Genomic DNA, 14472 nt, shown 5'->3' with positions numbered 1-14472 from the left:
TCTGTGTGCCAGTCTTGGCAGCACCCATTCCTGTTGAAGGAGAAGGACATGTGGATGAGGGGGGGAGGATTCCAGCAGAGGGGACCCAGGAAAGGAGGGGATGGTGACAACAGGAAGTGTAATGGGAAGATTGGGGAAGTTGAAGATCTGATAAAGGTAGTTGGTGAGGTGAAGAAAGGAGACTCCACTAAAACTTGACCCTAGGAGCATTCTCTGCCAAATGGCATGGGGTAGTGATACTGACCCTGGACAAGGAGAGAAGCAAATGTACTCCTAGCCCTACTTGGGACCTTAAGGAAAGACTCATCCATGGTCATGATACTGTAAATGCTGTTTATTGGTTTTAAGCTCTTTAACTCACCCCTTGGAGTGAAAAACAATAGAAAGTTGAGCTGGTTACAGAACAGACTGTAAATGTTATGAACCTTGAAAATGTAAACTATAGATACAGCAGATGGAAATTAGGAGTGGAAGGGCATGAGGAAAGATGGGGGGAAAGGATGAAAACTGATTGTTCCAAGGAGCTAGAAGATGTACTCTAAGACTGATTAAAAACAGCAGCTCGATCGTGTGGCTTAATGTCCTTCTGGTTGAGGGACTGGAATGTGTGGTGCCACTACATTGGGGTAAAGGAGGTGGGTAAGCTGTCAAGACAGGACTTCAGTAGATAATATCTAAAAGAGATAAGTCATATATAAGCATATTATTTGGAAATACGGGGTTTCTCTTTCAGTGTTCTGATAAGAGACTGGATTCAGCCCAGATAGTTCAAATGCATACTATAATGAATGGGCTACTTATGGTGTTATGGGTGGTTTACATTCTTGGGGTTGAGGGACAGAGGAAGAAATAATAAATACTAATTTTATAAACTGTGTCCACAGGCTCATTGAGCCCTGAGACAGTGGAAGAGTGGCCACCCAGGGGTGCAGTGGTCAGGGATGTAAGGAGGCACTGCTGGAAGCACAGGGAATAAATGCTCCCACCTCTGCCCAAACACAGAGAAAGGCAGAGATTGAGTGGGGGTTAGGTAAAGTGGGGAGGGGTAAGACAAGAATAACCAGCAGGGAAGGTAGGTAGAACTTGGGGTGGGGTTATTATATTGCCTGATAAACTCTTCTATACAGTTTGATAATCTCTTGCAAGGAGATGGAATATTTTAATGTAAATATTTGCTTTTAGCACCTACTATTTCATCTAATGTGACAGGCGCTTGGTGGACCAGTAGTGACTTAAACAAGATCTCTGCCCTCAAGTAGCTTATAGTCTGATTGGAAAGACAAAATGCTACCAAAACTAGCAAAAAAACAAACAAAAAATACGGTTACACATTGTGATTAATGCTGTAATTTAATTTCAGAGCACACAAAAAGGTTAGTCCTGCTTGTATAAACTTAATTCTATAATAATGATACTGCAGTGATTTTTACAATATAATTAATTATTTGGGAGTGGGAAAAAATCTTTTGAGTAGCCCATTTTGCTCTATTTAACTATAAATACACTACATGCTACAAATCAGATGTACAGATGAAACAGCTGCTGCTTCATTGTTTTTTTCCTGTTACTCATTTTAATGAATAATTTGAACAGACTCCAAAACATTAAATTAGATGTATAAACATACTTTAAGGATTATATCATAATGTTGGTGTATTTAAAACTTAGTGGTGATGTCATTATCTAAAAATAGGAAATTTTAAGAAAACAAATTATTTGAGCTATTTTATCCTCTATACTTTGGCAGTAAAACAGACAAGGGCTAAAAATCAACCCAAGCATCCATATCCAAGTGTAGAGAGCTGTGAAATTCCCCCACCTTCTTCCTCCTGACATATGAACCTTGATAATTAAAATATATCTTTCTGAGGTCCCTGCATGAAATTTGACTTTTCTTGCCTTTCTAATAGAGATACGAGCAATGGCAGAGACAGGAAAAAGGACTTAGAAGCAGAAGAGTTTTACTCTGTCTTCCTTGATGCTTTCTGTGGCTGAAGGGTTTTGTCCAAAGGGAAAAGATAAATGAACAGAGGAAGATGGATATAGGCTCATTCCTCATCCCTCCCACCTTCCGTAGCATTCACAACAGTCTGAGAACTGACACATTCGAGTCCTGGGTTCCTCTATCATAAGCATTTGCTTATTAAAATAAACCTTTGAATACTTCATCTACTCTGATTCAGGCTACTCTCTTTCCTCCATGAAAAAGCTGGTGAGGGTGTTTGAAGCTGATACTATATACATGTAAGATGTAGTCATGAATCATTGGAAGCTCACTGCTTTTAGAACCTGCCAAAATTACCATACTAATGCACTTTTGTGAAGGCTGTTAAAATGGTAATTAAGAAAATAAACTCTGCTTATTTTAGTATCTTTATTCATTTCAGAATTTTTTTTGTGTGGCTCTCTCATTTGATTTTTACACAGTTTTTAGAAGCAGAATTTCTGCTGTTGCAGGGGGAAGTTTTATATGTTCAAGTATTTAAATATGAGAGAAAATCTAGAATTGCCTCTACAAATCATTTTGTTTATAATAATCATGACTTATGCATTCTGTGTGCTCTAGAAATCAAGAAATAGAACACTGAATCATTTAAGGCCAGAAACTATATCCACTACTTGTATCTCCCTTTCGGGATGATTTTCTGATGTTTTGTTCAGTGTGTGTCATTTGTGTAACCCTGGCTGTCTGTCTTGAAAATTTATGTCACTAATGATGGTAGGGGGTGGGTGGGTGGGGGGGGCCATCTGATTGGTTGTTTACATAAATTAGTTGTAGTGTCTGTTATCTTTATATTTAAATAACTGTGTATGTTAGTACAAAACTCTAGTATAAAATGGGCAGCTGGCCGGGTGCAGTGACTCACATCTGTAATCCCAGCACTTTGGGAAGCTGAGGCAGGAGGATCGCTTGAGCTCAGGAGTTCGAGACCAACCTAAGCAACACGAGGAAATCTCATCTTTACAAGAAAAAAAAATTAAGTAAAATGGCCCGTTGGTGTAGAGGAGAGACAGACAAAACCCACACCCTTTCTAGACAGAAAGATCCCCGTCTAGATGAGTGTGCTTTCTGGTAGGAGTCACACAGTCTGCCATCACTGAACCATGTGTCTTTTACTTTACCTGTTCTTTGATTTTGAAATACTTTGGAAATGAAATCTTAGATTTTTCAGAGTTGTCTTTATGGAAATGATTTTGTTTGTTATTCATGTCTAGGACATCTGAAAACCAAAAGTGGCCAGACCATGTCAATCTTGAAACTAGCAGCCAGTAAATTGTCTTCTTAAATATTAAGAAAGCAATATACTACCTAGATGCAATCAAAGATGTCAGCTTTTCCTTAAAAGGCAATGATCAAAAGTCCAAAGGTGCACAAGGAAATAGTTGACCTACCCAAGTTGAAACAAAAGTTCTGTTTCTAGGACAAAAGTGTTTAATAGGAATTCATAAGTAATCTTTCTGTTTTTGAGTGACTGATTTGCAGTTCAAAGTACAGGTAACCTCTTTGTGCTTTGTGTTTTATATTGTTGTGTTTTTGTTTGTTTTCCCACATTTTGCCTTTTTTGAAATTTTCCCTGCTCATAAGCACTCCACTAGGGGGCAGACAAAATAATAGAGAAGAAAAGAAACCCGTATCAATACACTGCATCCAGTATACATTTACGTGACATGTTTGCTGCTCCTTCTCCATACTGTGGGGGAAAGTCTTTCCCTTCATTTGTCCTTCTTATAAGGGCACTCAAAGTGATTTTTAGCACACTTATTTTTGCATTTAAAATATAAACATGTTTCCACAAGTTTAATGGTAATTTAAAAATTCGTTGTCATAGTAATTTTTTATTTTTTTTTCTGGTATGTCTACCAGTGAACCACTTAATAACGAACACTTAGTTGTGTATTTATGACTGTAATGACGATCCCTATTTTGTTTACCCATCCACACTAAATTCAGTCTCTACTTTTTTTGTTTGTTTGTTTGAGATAGGATTTCACTCTATCACCCAGGCTGGTGATAGAGTGGTGTGATCTCGGCTCACTGCATCCTCCACCTCCTGGGTTCAAGTGATTCTCATGCCTCAGTCTCCCCAGTAGCTCAGATTACAGGTGTGTGCCACCACGCCTGGCTCATTGTTTTGTATTTTTAGTAGAGACAGGGTTTCACCATGTTGACCAGGCTGGTCTTGATCTCCTGATCTCAAATGATCCACCCTACTTGGCCTCCCAAAGTGCTGGGACTACATGCGTGAGCCACTATGCCTGGCCTGAGTCTCTACTTTTTGTCAGGCACGTGTCCATGTGTTCAGTTTTGAAAATACAGCAGCAAAGAGAAAGAGCCTGGATGATTGAGTACAGAAAGGGGGTAGTTATGGCTGCCTCCTAAGCCATTTGGTGAAAAGACTAGGCTGTGAAAGGAAACAAAAGAGATTCTTGATGGCTAATGCTGGGTGGTTTTTATTTCTAATTATTCCTTTATAACAGCTCATAATGATTAGAATGCCATATGGAGCTGGAGTTGGGGCTTCAGTTGTGAGAGAATAAGTTCCCCTTCTTAATCTATGCCATGTCTTGGGAGGCTAGCTGAAGACTTTTTATTTTTTATTTTTAATTCTTCCTTTATCTTTGCTCCAGCAAGAATCAATTCCAGTTACCAAAAATGTATTTACTTTAGCCAACCTGGGGTTACAGACTCTTTAAATGAAAGTCAAGCAATGGCTGGGTGCAATGGCTCACGTCTGTAATCCCAGCACTTTAGGAGGCTGAGGCAAGCAGATCACCTGAGGTTGGGAGTTCAAGACCAGCCTGGCCAACACAATGAAACCCCATCTCTACTAAAAATACAGAAAATGATCTGGGTGTGGCAGCACACACCTGTAATCCCAGCTACTTGGGAGGCTGAGGCAGGAGAGTCACTTGAACCTGGGAGGCAGAGGTTGCAGTGAGCCGAGATCACACCACTGTACTCCAGCCTGGGCAACGGAGCAAGACTCCATCTCAAAAAAAAAAAAAAAAAATCATTGCTTTGCCTCTTTGTGGTCAGTTATTCAGCAAAATACAGAAGGGTGTTTTTGTTTTTATTTCTTTTTTTATATCATAAAATTTATTTTAACTACAGATGTGTTTTGTTTTCTCAACTTTCTCTCTAGGTTGGAACAGTTATCTTTGTAGATAACTATAAGTAGGTTGTCTAGTAAAGTTTTAAAGTACAAACACTTAAATTGTCTAGGAGTGAAGCTGATTTTTTTTCTGAGACTGTCTTTAGGTTACAATGCTTAACATAAATTGAAGTATCAAGAGATCTTTTTTTGGAATAAATTATTCATCTATTAGATTTAATAAATCATTCCACACACTGTGAGACTGCAATTGTTGGTAAACAAGGGGATAACATTTCTGTTGTGAGGATTATACAGATTTGTTTTAGTCATTATTTGCTTAGAGCATCAACTGCATTCTGTACCAGACTGAGCAAGGCCTAACAGAACATTCATTGAGTTATAATTACATATCTTAAATGCTAGAATGATTTTGGGATGCTTTGTTGAGTTAGAAAGTAAATAAATATCTAGTGTTTTTATAATCATGAAATGCATTTTCTTCATGGGTTTCAGGAAGCATTTCAGTGAGGGCTTCATCTTTTCCTCCATAATTCTAGCATGGTAAGCAAGACTTGGGAAAAGTCACAATAGGTGGAAAATTAAGGAATTAAAATTTTAAACCTGCTTCAGAAGGTTGTGTGGCTCATGAAACCAAAGATATATTCATCCTTATTTTAAAAACTAGCTACTTAAAAGTATGTATGATATGAATAAAGATTAGATGAAAATATGGAGACAGATTTTTTAATGGTGGCAGGATTATGTATAATTTTCCCCCTCACTTTTCAGTTGACGTTGTTGCTAGCTTTTTATTAAAAATAAATTTGTTAAAGTAAATGCCCATATAGCTTACATGATTTTTTTTTTCTGGAGAACACTTTGCTTGGATATCGGACAACCTTCAGAAATAATAGACTCCACCATAGTACTTTAAGAGGCAAAGACATTTAAAATTTATGATTTATAAGTATAAGCTAAGCTTATGTTTGCAGGGTTTTTTTTCCTCTTCTTTTTAGCAGCTGCTAAAATTTTAAGATTTCTTAGAATTAAAGATGAGAAAATTTAAACCAATGCTATCCAGTGCTAAGAGTGATTTCACATAAATTATAGAGACCAAATAGACTTTTGTCTACACTAATAAAATATTCCTTTGAATCCTTCATAATCTTAGAATAACTGCCCTAGGCAATCCAGGTTGATTCAAGCATTACGGATTTTAGTTGGAAAATTTTCCCTGTGTTTGATTTAGAATTATCTAGCTTTTCCAGGAACAGAACAACAAAGAGAATTGTTGTCTTTAACATGCCTACCCTTATGTACCATTTGGGATATAAGGACGTTTGTCTGTGTTCATAGCATATGTATCTGTGTTCCACTTGACTTCTGGCCTACTTTTCTCTATTTCACCAGTATCTATCTACAGTCTTAGGAATGAGGAATGGGGAAGAGATCACTGGATTGGAGAGGGGATGTGTTGAGTGGAAAAATACAGGCCAGATAACTTCCTTCAGAATTTCATGAAGGTCAGGTTCGACCACAAAGAACTCAAACAAATTTATAAGAAAAAAACAAACAACCCCATCAAAAAGTGGGCAAAGGATATGAACAGACATTTCTCAAAAGACGACATTCATACAGCCAACAGACACATGAAAAAATGCTCATCATCACTGGCCATCAGAGAAATGCAAATCAAAACCACAATGACATACCATCTCACACCAGTTAGAATGGCAATCATTAAAAAGTCAGGAAACAACAGGTGCTGGAGAGGATGTGGAGAAATAGGAACACTTTTACACTGTTGGTGGGATTGTAAACTAGTTCAACCATTATGGAAAACAGTATGGCGATTCCTCAGGGATCTAGATCTAGATGTACCATATGACCCAGCCATCCCACTACTGGGTATATACCCAAAGGATTGTAAATCATGCTGCTATAAAGACACATGCACATGTATGTTTATTGTGGCACTATTCACAATAGCAAAGACTTGGAATCAACCCAAATGTCCATCAGTCACAGACTGGATTAAGAAAATGTGGCACATATACACCATGGAATATTATGCAGCCGTAAAAAAGGATGAGTTTGCGTCCTTTGTAGGGACATGGATGCAGCTGGAAACCATCATTCTTAGCAAACTATCACAAGAACAGAAAACCAAACACCACATGTTCTCACTCATAGGTGGGAACTGAACAATGACATCACTTGGACTCGGGAAGGGGAACATCACACACCGGGGCCTATCATGGGGAGGGGGGAGGGGAGAGGGATTGCATTGGGAGTTATACCTGATACAAATGACGAATTGATGGGTGCTGACGAGTTGATGGGTGCAGCACACCAACATGGCACAAGTATACATATGTAACAAACCTGCACGTTATGCACATGTACCCTAGAACTTAAAGTATAATAAAAAAAAAAATTAAAAAAAAAAAAAAAAGAGTTGGAGATTTGTGGTATTTTGAAGCCCTCTAATTAAATGGGGGAATAGGTACCATCTCTTCCTTTCTTGTTCACCTTCCCCTGTCCTACCCTTCTTCATTCTAGTTAAATACCAACAATTGTATATTTAAAGTAAAATACTGAAATGTGAAATTCTGTGGTGAAATGTGGGATGTCCAGATGACATCTACTTAAACCCAAAGCCAATCCCTGTGCTCCAAACTCAAGGTTTATATTTAGAAGACAGTGCAGATCCTGTATTTTTAAAACGCCGTAAACATGTTTATGTGGTTATTTTTAGCTTTTACAGACTTTAGTGAACTTCCAATTTGGCAAGTCAGACACGGTTGTTGTCTGTTACCTCAGATGCCAGCACTTTCTGAATGACTCGGGTTGTCTCACTGGGTTTCTAACATGTTGAAAGCAGATGAGTGTGTAAGTTATCTTGTGTCAACTGCACATGGTCTATCTAATCTAATCTAACCTATCTATATGGGTGATTGTATGTGTACTTGTTTTCTTTTTTCTTCTTTATTTTTTTTTTTTTAGCTTTTGTGAACTGGTAACAATTTTGCTTGGAGCACAAGATGAGTTGGGTTCTGCCAGATGGCACTGTTATTTCTCTGGCAGAAGTAGCAAGTCATTTTCTCTTTTCCTTCAACACTTCTCTCCTTGTCCTCAAGCATTAAATCATGCATATACAATACAAATCCTTACAACCACTGTTCTTTTCAGTCCATTGTATCTATTTCCTGTTGACCAAAGGTTATGAGGCTTGGGTAGTGTAGAGGGAGATGAAAAGTTGACAGAAAAAAGAAAGCTGGGCTCATTTTAGGGGCAAAACACCATAAAATAGGCAAGATGGCGCTTGGATTTATTGAAAACAAAAAGAAATAAATAGGCAACCATTTTTCTTGTATGGTGAGATGATTTTCTGCATGGTGCATGCATGAAGAATCGTTTTCCTCCAAGAATCACGTTTTATGAAAGGGTGACACCCCTAGCCCACATGGGGAAAGAGGGAGACGTCATTATTGGCACTTGAGCTGAGCCTTCCACATTTGCATCAGACATCTTGATTTTGTAATCTGTGCCATAATTTTTTTCTTGCATTCAACCTTGTACTTAGTCCTTCTCTTTAGATGAAGTTATTCATTCTTGCTTATTGGACTTAATGTAGTTTATAGTCAGTGGCTCCAGAATGCATAATTTATCTCCTTGGAAGGATGTCTTTCTAAAGAAACTTTTCATTGCCATATATCTTGTTCTGGGAGCTTTAGACTGAGTTTTATGTTCAGAAGAAAATGATATTTAAGCATTATTTTGGCTTTTTACATATAAATATAATTATGGAAATTTGAAATTTGATTTGTAACACTTCAGTGTTTTCCCTCTAGTTCTTAATGTGAAAGTGTTGTTTTTAAACAGTGATACAAATCTTAATATAGCAGCGTTTTATTTTGTTGTAAATTGTGGTGAATGTTCAATAAGAAACTCAGAAAAGAAAATGGGAATGTTTTGTTTTGCTGGAGACTCAAAACAGTAGTTCTAACCCAGAAATAATTATTTTGGATTGGATAGCTGAACAAGAAATATAATTTAGGATCAGTTCATTTTTTGAAGATAAATTTTCATTGAGAAATTCTGGATTGTGTTTTATTAATTGGTGTTTTATTAATGATCAATTTTATTTAAGCAAGCATTTCCTTTCCTAATCATGATAATAACAACATATGAGACATATTTTTAGGAAAGAGTAAGTTTGTGGAACACGGTGAAATTAGGAAATAGACCCACATACTTGTTAGGATCTCAGGCACAACTGCTTGCAATAGCATTACACAATTTAAATATTTGTTGTGGATTTTATTATTAGAGCTGTACCTTCTTCAGCAATTGATCTTGCTTGTCTCTTAAGTTGAAGAAATATCCTTTAAAACTGCACTGTCCAACCTGGGCAACCCACTGAAACCTAATCTCTACCAAAAAATTGAAACGTTAGCCAGGCGTGGTGGCATGCACGTGTGGTCCCAGCTACCGGAAAGGCTGAGGTGGGAGGATTGCTTGAGCCCAGGAGGTTGATGCTGCTGTGAGCCGTGACTGCACCATTGCACACAGCCTGGGCAACAGAGCGAGACCCTGTTTCAAAACCAAAAACAAACTGCATTGTCCATATGATAGCTGCTAGCGACATGTGACTAAATTTAAATAAGTTAGAAAATCAGTTCCTCAGTTGCATCAGCCACTTTTCAAGTTTTGTAGTCACATGTGGCTAATGGATCCTGTGATGGTCAGCACAGCCATTTTCATTATCACAGAAAGTTCTGTTGGACAGCACTGCTCTAAAACTGCAGTTAGAATTTGCTTCTGTGCAGGAAGATTATGTCTTTAATTTGAGAGATGACATGAATTTTCTGCTGCATAAAAAACATTTATTTTCTCATGGTCTTATTCTTTATTTAAACAAGACGTTATTAAACGTCAAATGGACATTGACATTATACTTCATAGCATATGCCATTTTATCTTTATTCTCTGTGACGACGTTACATTCTGCCCTCTGAGAGACTGGGAAGTCATCACACACACACACACATACACACAAATGTATGGATATACAGAGAGAGACTGTATATGTATATATACATAAAAATGCTATCAGATAATATTCAATGACTAAAATGTGTGGGCCTTCTCATAGTACTGTAGGCACTGTGAAGTTGTAGGCGCCTAATATTAACATATTGGCACGGTTTCAGTCTCCCAGGGTTCATATTGACTTATTCCCTAATTAAGTTAGTTTCACTTTGTGTTCACTGAGCCTTGTGGGCTGGAGATTTGAGAGTTTATGGCTGAATTCTTACAACAATAAGAAAACCCACTATTGGTTTGTTACATCATCCATTATACCTGAAGGCCAAGTTAGTGAAGAACAGAGACAGCATCATTACCAAATGAATTAAGACATTCATTCATTCGTTCATTTATTCAGGCAACAGTTACTACCCATGCCTTTTAACCACCAAGTCCTTGCATGCTGTACACTATGCTGAACACTTAAAGAGGAATAAGACAGAGTCTTGGGGGAGGAAAGCAGCTGTACAAAGGGTTGATTGAAATGCCAAGGGAGAGTGCTATGATGGAGGTTTGCACAAGGTACTGTGGACATTTTGGAGTAGTCAGCTGGACCTGGCCGAGGTGACAGGGGAGCCAGTATTTGCAGAAAGAAAGGTGTTGTCAGTACTCCTTCACACCAAATTCCATCTACTCCACATGGAAAATATGAGTTTCTTACCATGATCTCTCAGTATTTTGGGAATTTTGCAAACCATGGGGAGAAAAAATCTCTTAAAAAAAAAAAAAAGACATTCCTAAGCATCACTTTGATGGCTGTGTAAGACTCCTGTATGGTGGTATATCATCGTTTATTTACTCAGTTTCCTATTGTGACCAACCATCCGGGTTTGTTCCGGACTGAGCCATTTTCTAGGATGTGGCACTTGCAGAGCTAAAACGACAGTAGTCTCAGGAAAACTGGGATAGTTGATCATCCTACCTTCTGTTGACTATTTAGATCATTTCAAATATTTACTTATAGAAACAATACTGTGCTGAATATTTTGGTGCCTAGGTATTTAGCCACATTTTTTTTTTTTTTTTCATTATTTCCTTAGGTGAGAGTCCTAGAAATGGAATAGCTCAGTGACTGTGGACATGTTTTGGAGCTCATGGCAGTGCTCAGGGTTCTTTATTGCATTTTTTGCTGTATTCAGCTAGATTGGTAGGAATCTGCCTGGACATTTGCACCACTTCTGCCTCCACAAGGTCTTAGGGAGATGGGCAGAAGACTTGTTCTTCACTAGTTGCAACTCATGTTCCAAATCTCTAGCTGGCCAGATGGCATGTAAACTCCAAGTAACTCTTGTCTTGGCCAGAAGTAGGCCAAAAGCCAGTCTCAAAAGATGAAGTGAACTCTGTGTCCCCATTTTCCTCTGCCCACATCCTGACCTGAGCTCACTGACTGACTGCACATGGTGGTAAGAAAAGGGTGAGCTCCAGTGGACCCAAGGCCAGTGGCCTTTCTTCCCAGTACACACTGAGCTGTGAGTCACCCCAGGCCACCATCCTACTCACATGGAACATTGCATGTTTAACTTTGTTTGGCTCCCAGCCAGTTTCTCACTTTTTCAGCCTCCTCTTGGTTAGGGTAAGGAAGCTTACAAAACCACCAGAGTTAGAGTGTGGGCACAGCCCCAACAATTGGGAATATGAGGAGAGAAATGAAATGGTACTTTCAAGTAAAAATATACTCAGCTTGCCCCACAATGCTGTAATGAGAATTAATACAGCCATGAGGTGACATACTTTCCTGTGGAACTTAATAAATAAATTTTCCTAATTGGGGTCCAAGGCATACCAGCCTCATACCAAATTGTTCTCGGTAGTAAGATGTATTAAAGTCAAGTCCTATTTTCAGTGTTCTTAACGTGTTAACAGGGGTCCTGTGAACCCTTAAAACTGTACAATATTACCTATATGCCTTTTTTCTAAGAAAAGTTTTCATTACTTTAATCAGATACTCAAAGCAGTCTATGACCCAGAAAAAGTTTAAGAACCACCTGTGTATATTAAATACTAAGGGGTTTTTGTCATTGCTTTTTTTTTTTTTTTTTTTTTTGGCTTTTTGTTTATTTTATGTAGTGCTTATGCCTAGGCTTTGAGGTAGACATTAATTTAGCAGTAGTTTCAACAAGTAAATTATATGCACTATTATTGAGAAGTCAAAATTCCTGAAGTCTTTCCCTAGCTAGTATAGTATTTCTGAGTCAAATTTGATTTTTTTCCTCTTATGAAATTGTTTTATTTCCAACTAATTTGTTGTATCCAGGCAATGTATGTAAACTCTAATATCTTAAGTTTATGGAACAGTTGAAAGCTTAGATCTAGGCATTGTTCTGCATTATTTTCGGTGTATTCTTTTGTTTATATTACTAAGCTAAAGTTAGCTCAGATAGCACAAGGCTAGAAAATGGTGACAATAGTTTGAAAACAGGAAATTTTAGGCTTCTGTGTGTTTGGAACAGATGATCATAATGATAGAGCCAGTGGAGTGGAAACTTCCACCGAGCCTGTTTTTTCCTTATTTTGCTCTATGAGAAAAGATGGTGCTTCCTGGAAAACAACTCAAGTATTTTAAAGCAAATGATTTTCCTTTGTCCCTGCTTCATGGTTAATTTGTTTTTCTTTATTTTATTTACCCTAGTAATAGTATTATGGAAATATTTTTAATAGGCAAAGTAATTCCCAAAGTACTTTTTTTAGGTATTTAAATATCTAAATGTATTACCATTAACTGCATGGTTTTTAAAGAAAATTAAAGCAATATATTATAATGACTTTAAGGAAAGAAAAATAAATTAATTCCTCCATTTTAAGTGTTCCCAACTTTCCTTGTTTATTTGTTTAACCCCCTAAGTGCCAGTCTTTAAAGTCGTTATTCTTTATCTGTCTAGGCTATTTCCTGGCTAAGACTCCTTCCACATGTATCCAGGAATTCTATATTTAAAAGAAAAGTTAAATATCCATTCACTAATTGCAGAGTAATAATAAAATAGCATTTCCACATACACACAAACTTTTTGTTCTGTGCACATCATTCCTAGATTATTTTAAACATATAATTTTTTAAAACTATAAAAGCAATAAATGGAAACATTTTGAAAAACAAAGTATATAAAATAAAAATATGAGACTCATCTGGCCCTTTCATCTGGCCTATTCCTAGTCATCACAGTTAACAACTTAGTATGTGTCCTTCCAGACCTGTTCTCTAAACATAGTGTGTGTTTGTACAAACACACAGTTATCTCACACAAATGGAATTATATACTGTATGTACAATTCCGCACCTTGTTTTTTTTATTTAACAGCTATCTTGTGGGCATTGCTCATGTGTATAGATCTGTGTCACTTTTTGAATGACTTGCCTAGCTTTATTGTGTAGCTGTTCCATAATTTATTTGACCATTATTCTGCTGATAAAATTTAGATTACAACCTATCTTATGAAAAATAGCATTTTCATCTTGTGAAACACACATCTTCAACCCCAACGTTTTACAGATTTCTGAGAGTATATTGAAATTTTGAATTCTACTAAAGAAGTCACAGTAATGGTCTTTCCTTAAATATCCGTTGTGAAATACCCTTTAAGAGATTTCTTTTTTTTTTTTTTGAGACGGAGTCTCGCTCTGTCGCTCAGGCTGGAGTGCAGTGGCCGGATCTCAGCTCACTGCAAGCTCTGCCTCCCGGGTTCACGCCATTCTCCTGCCTCAGCCTCGCAAGTAGCTGGGATTACAGGCGCCCGCCACCTCGCCTGGCTAATTTTTTTTTTTTTTTGTATTTTTAGTAGAGACGGGGTTTCACCATGTTAGCCAGGATGGTCTCGTTCTCCTGACCTCGTGGTCTGCCCATCTCGGCCTCCCAAAGTGCTGGGATTACAGGCTTGAGCCACCGTGCCCGGCAAGAGATTTCAAAATAAAAAATTCTGCTGTACTTTTTTCCCCACACTTTCTCAGGAAAAGAAAGGGTTAGTAAAATTATAGTGGTGAGGCTTCCTGGTAGAAGGGAAGTTGGCTCAGGAATGTAGAAAGTGTTGCTCTTCAGCTATCTGGACAAGGTATACTTTGTTAGGGCTTAACAACTACCAAGAGACCCCAAGATGCAGTCAGCAGAGTTCTTTTTCAAGTGCTTAAGGGAATGGGCTTGTTAATGGACTACTTGTGCGATATTGCTGAGAGCTCAGAGCAACAGGAGCAGATGCCTTATCTCAGGGGGAGTTGAGGAAAGCTTTAAAGAGCAGGTCTTGAGGTAGTTCTTGAAGGATGAGTAGGAGCTCATGGTGAGGGAGATAAGGTATT

General features: G+C 37.8%; 1 protein-coding gene across 2 annotated transcripts in view; it reads left to right on the top strand.

Moving 5' to 3' along the window:
- The window catches only part of GAB1 (GRB2 associated binding protein 1), a 131719-nt gene that overhangs the window by 59668 nt on the left and 57579 nt on the right, over window positions 1-14472 (top strand). The window lies entirely within an intron of this gene.

Source organism: Piliocolobus tephrosceles, chromosome 3, assembly GCF_002776525.5.
Source record: "Piliocolobus tephrosceles isolate RC106 chromosome 3, ASM277652v3, whole genome shotgun sequence".
NCBI lineage: Eukaryota > Metazoa > Chordata > Mammalia > Primates > Cercopithecidae > Piliocolobus > Piliocolobus tephrosceles.
The sequence above is the reverse complement of the archived record's forward strand: the minus strand, read 5'-3'. Positions and strand labels throughout refer to the sequence as shown.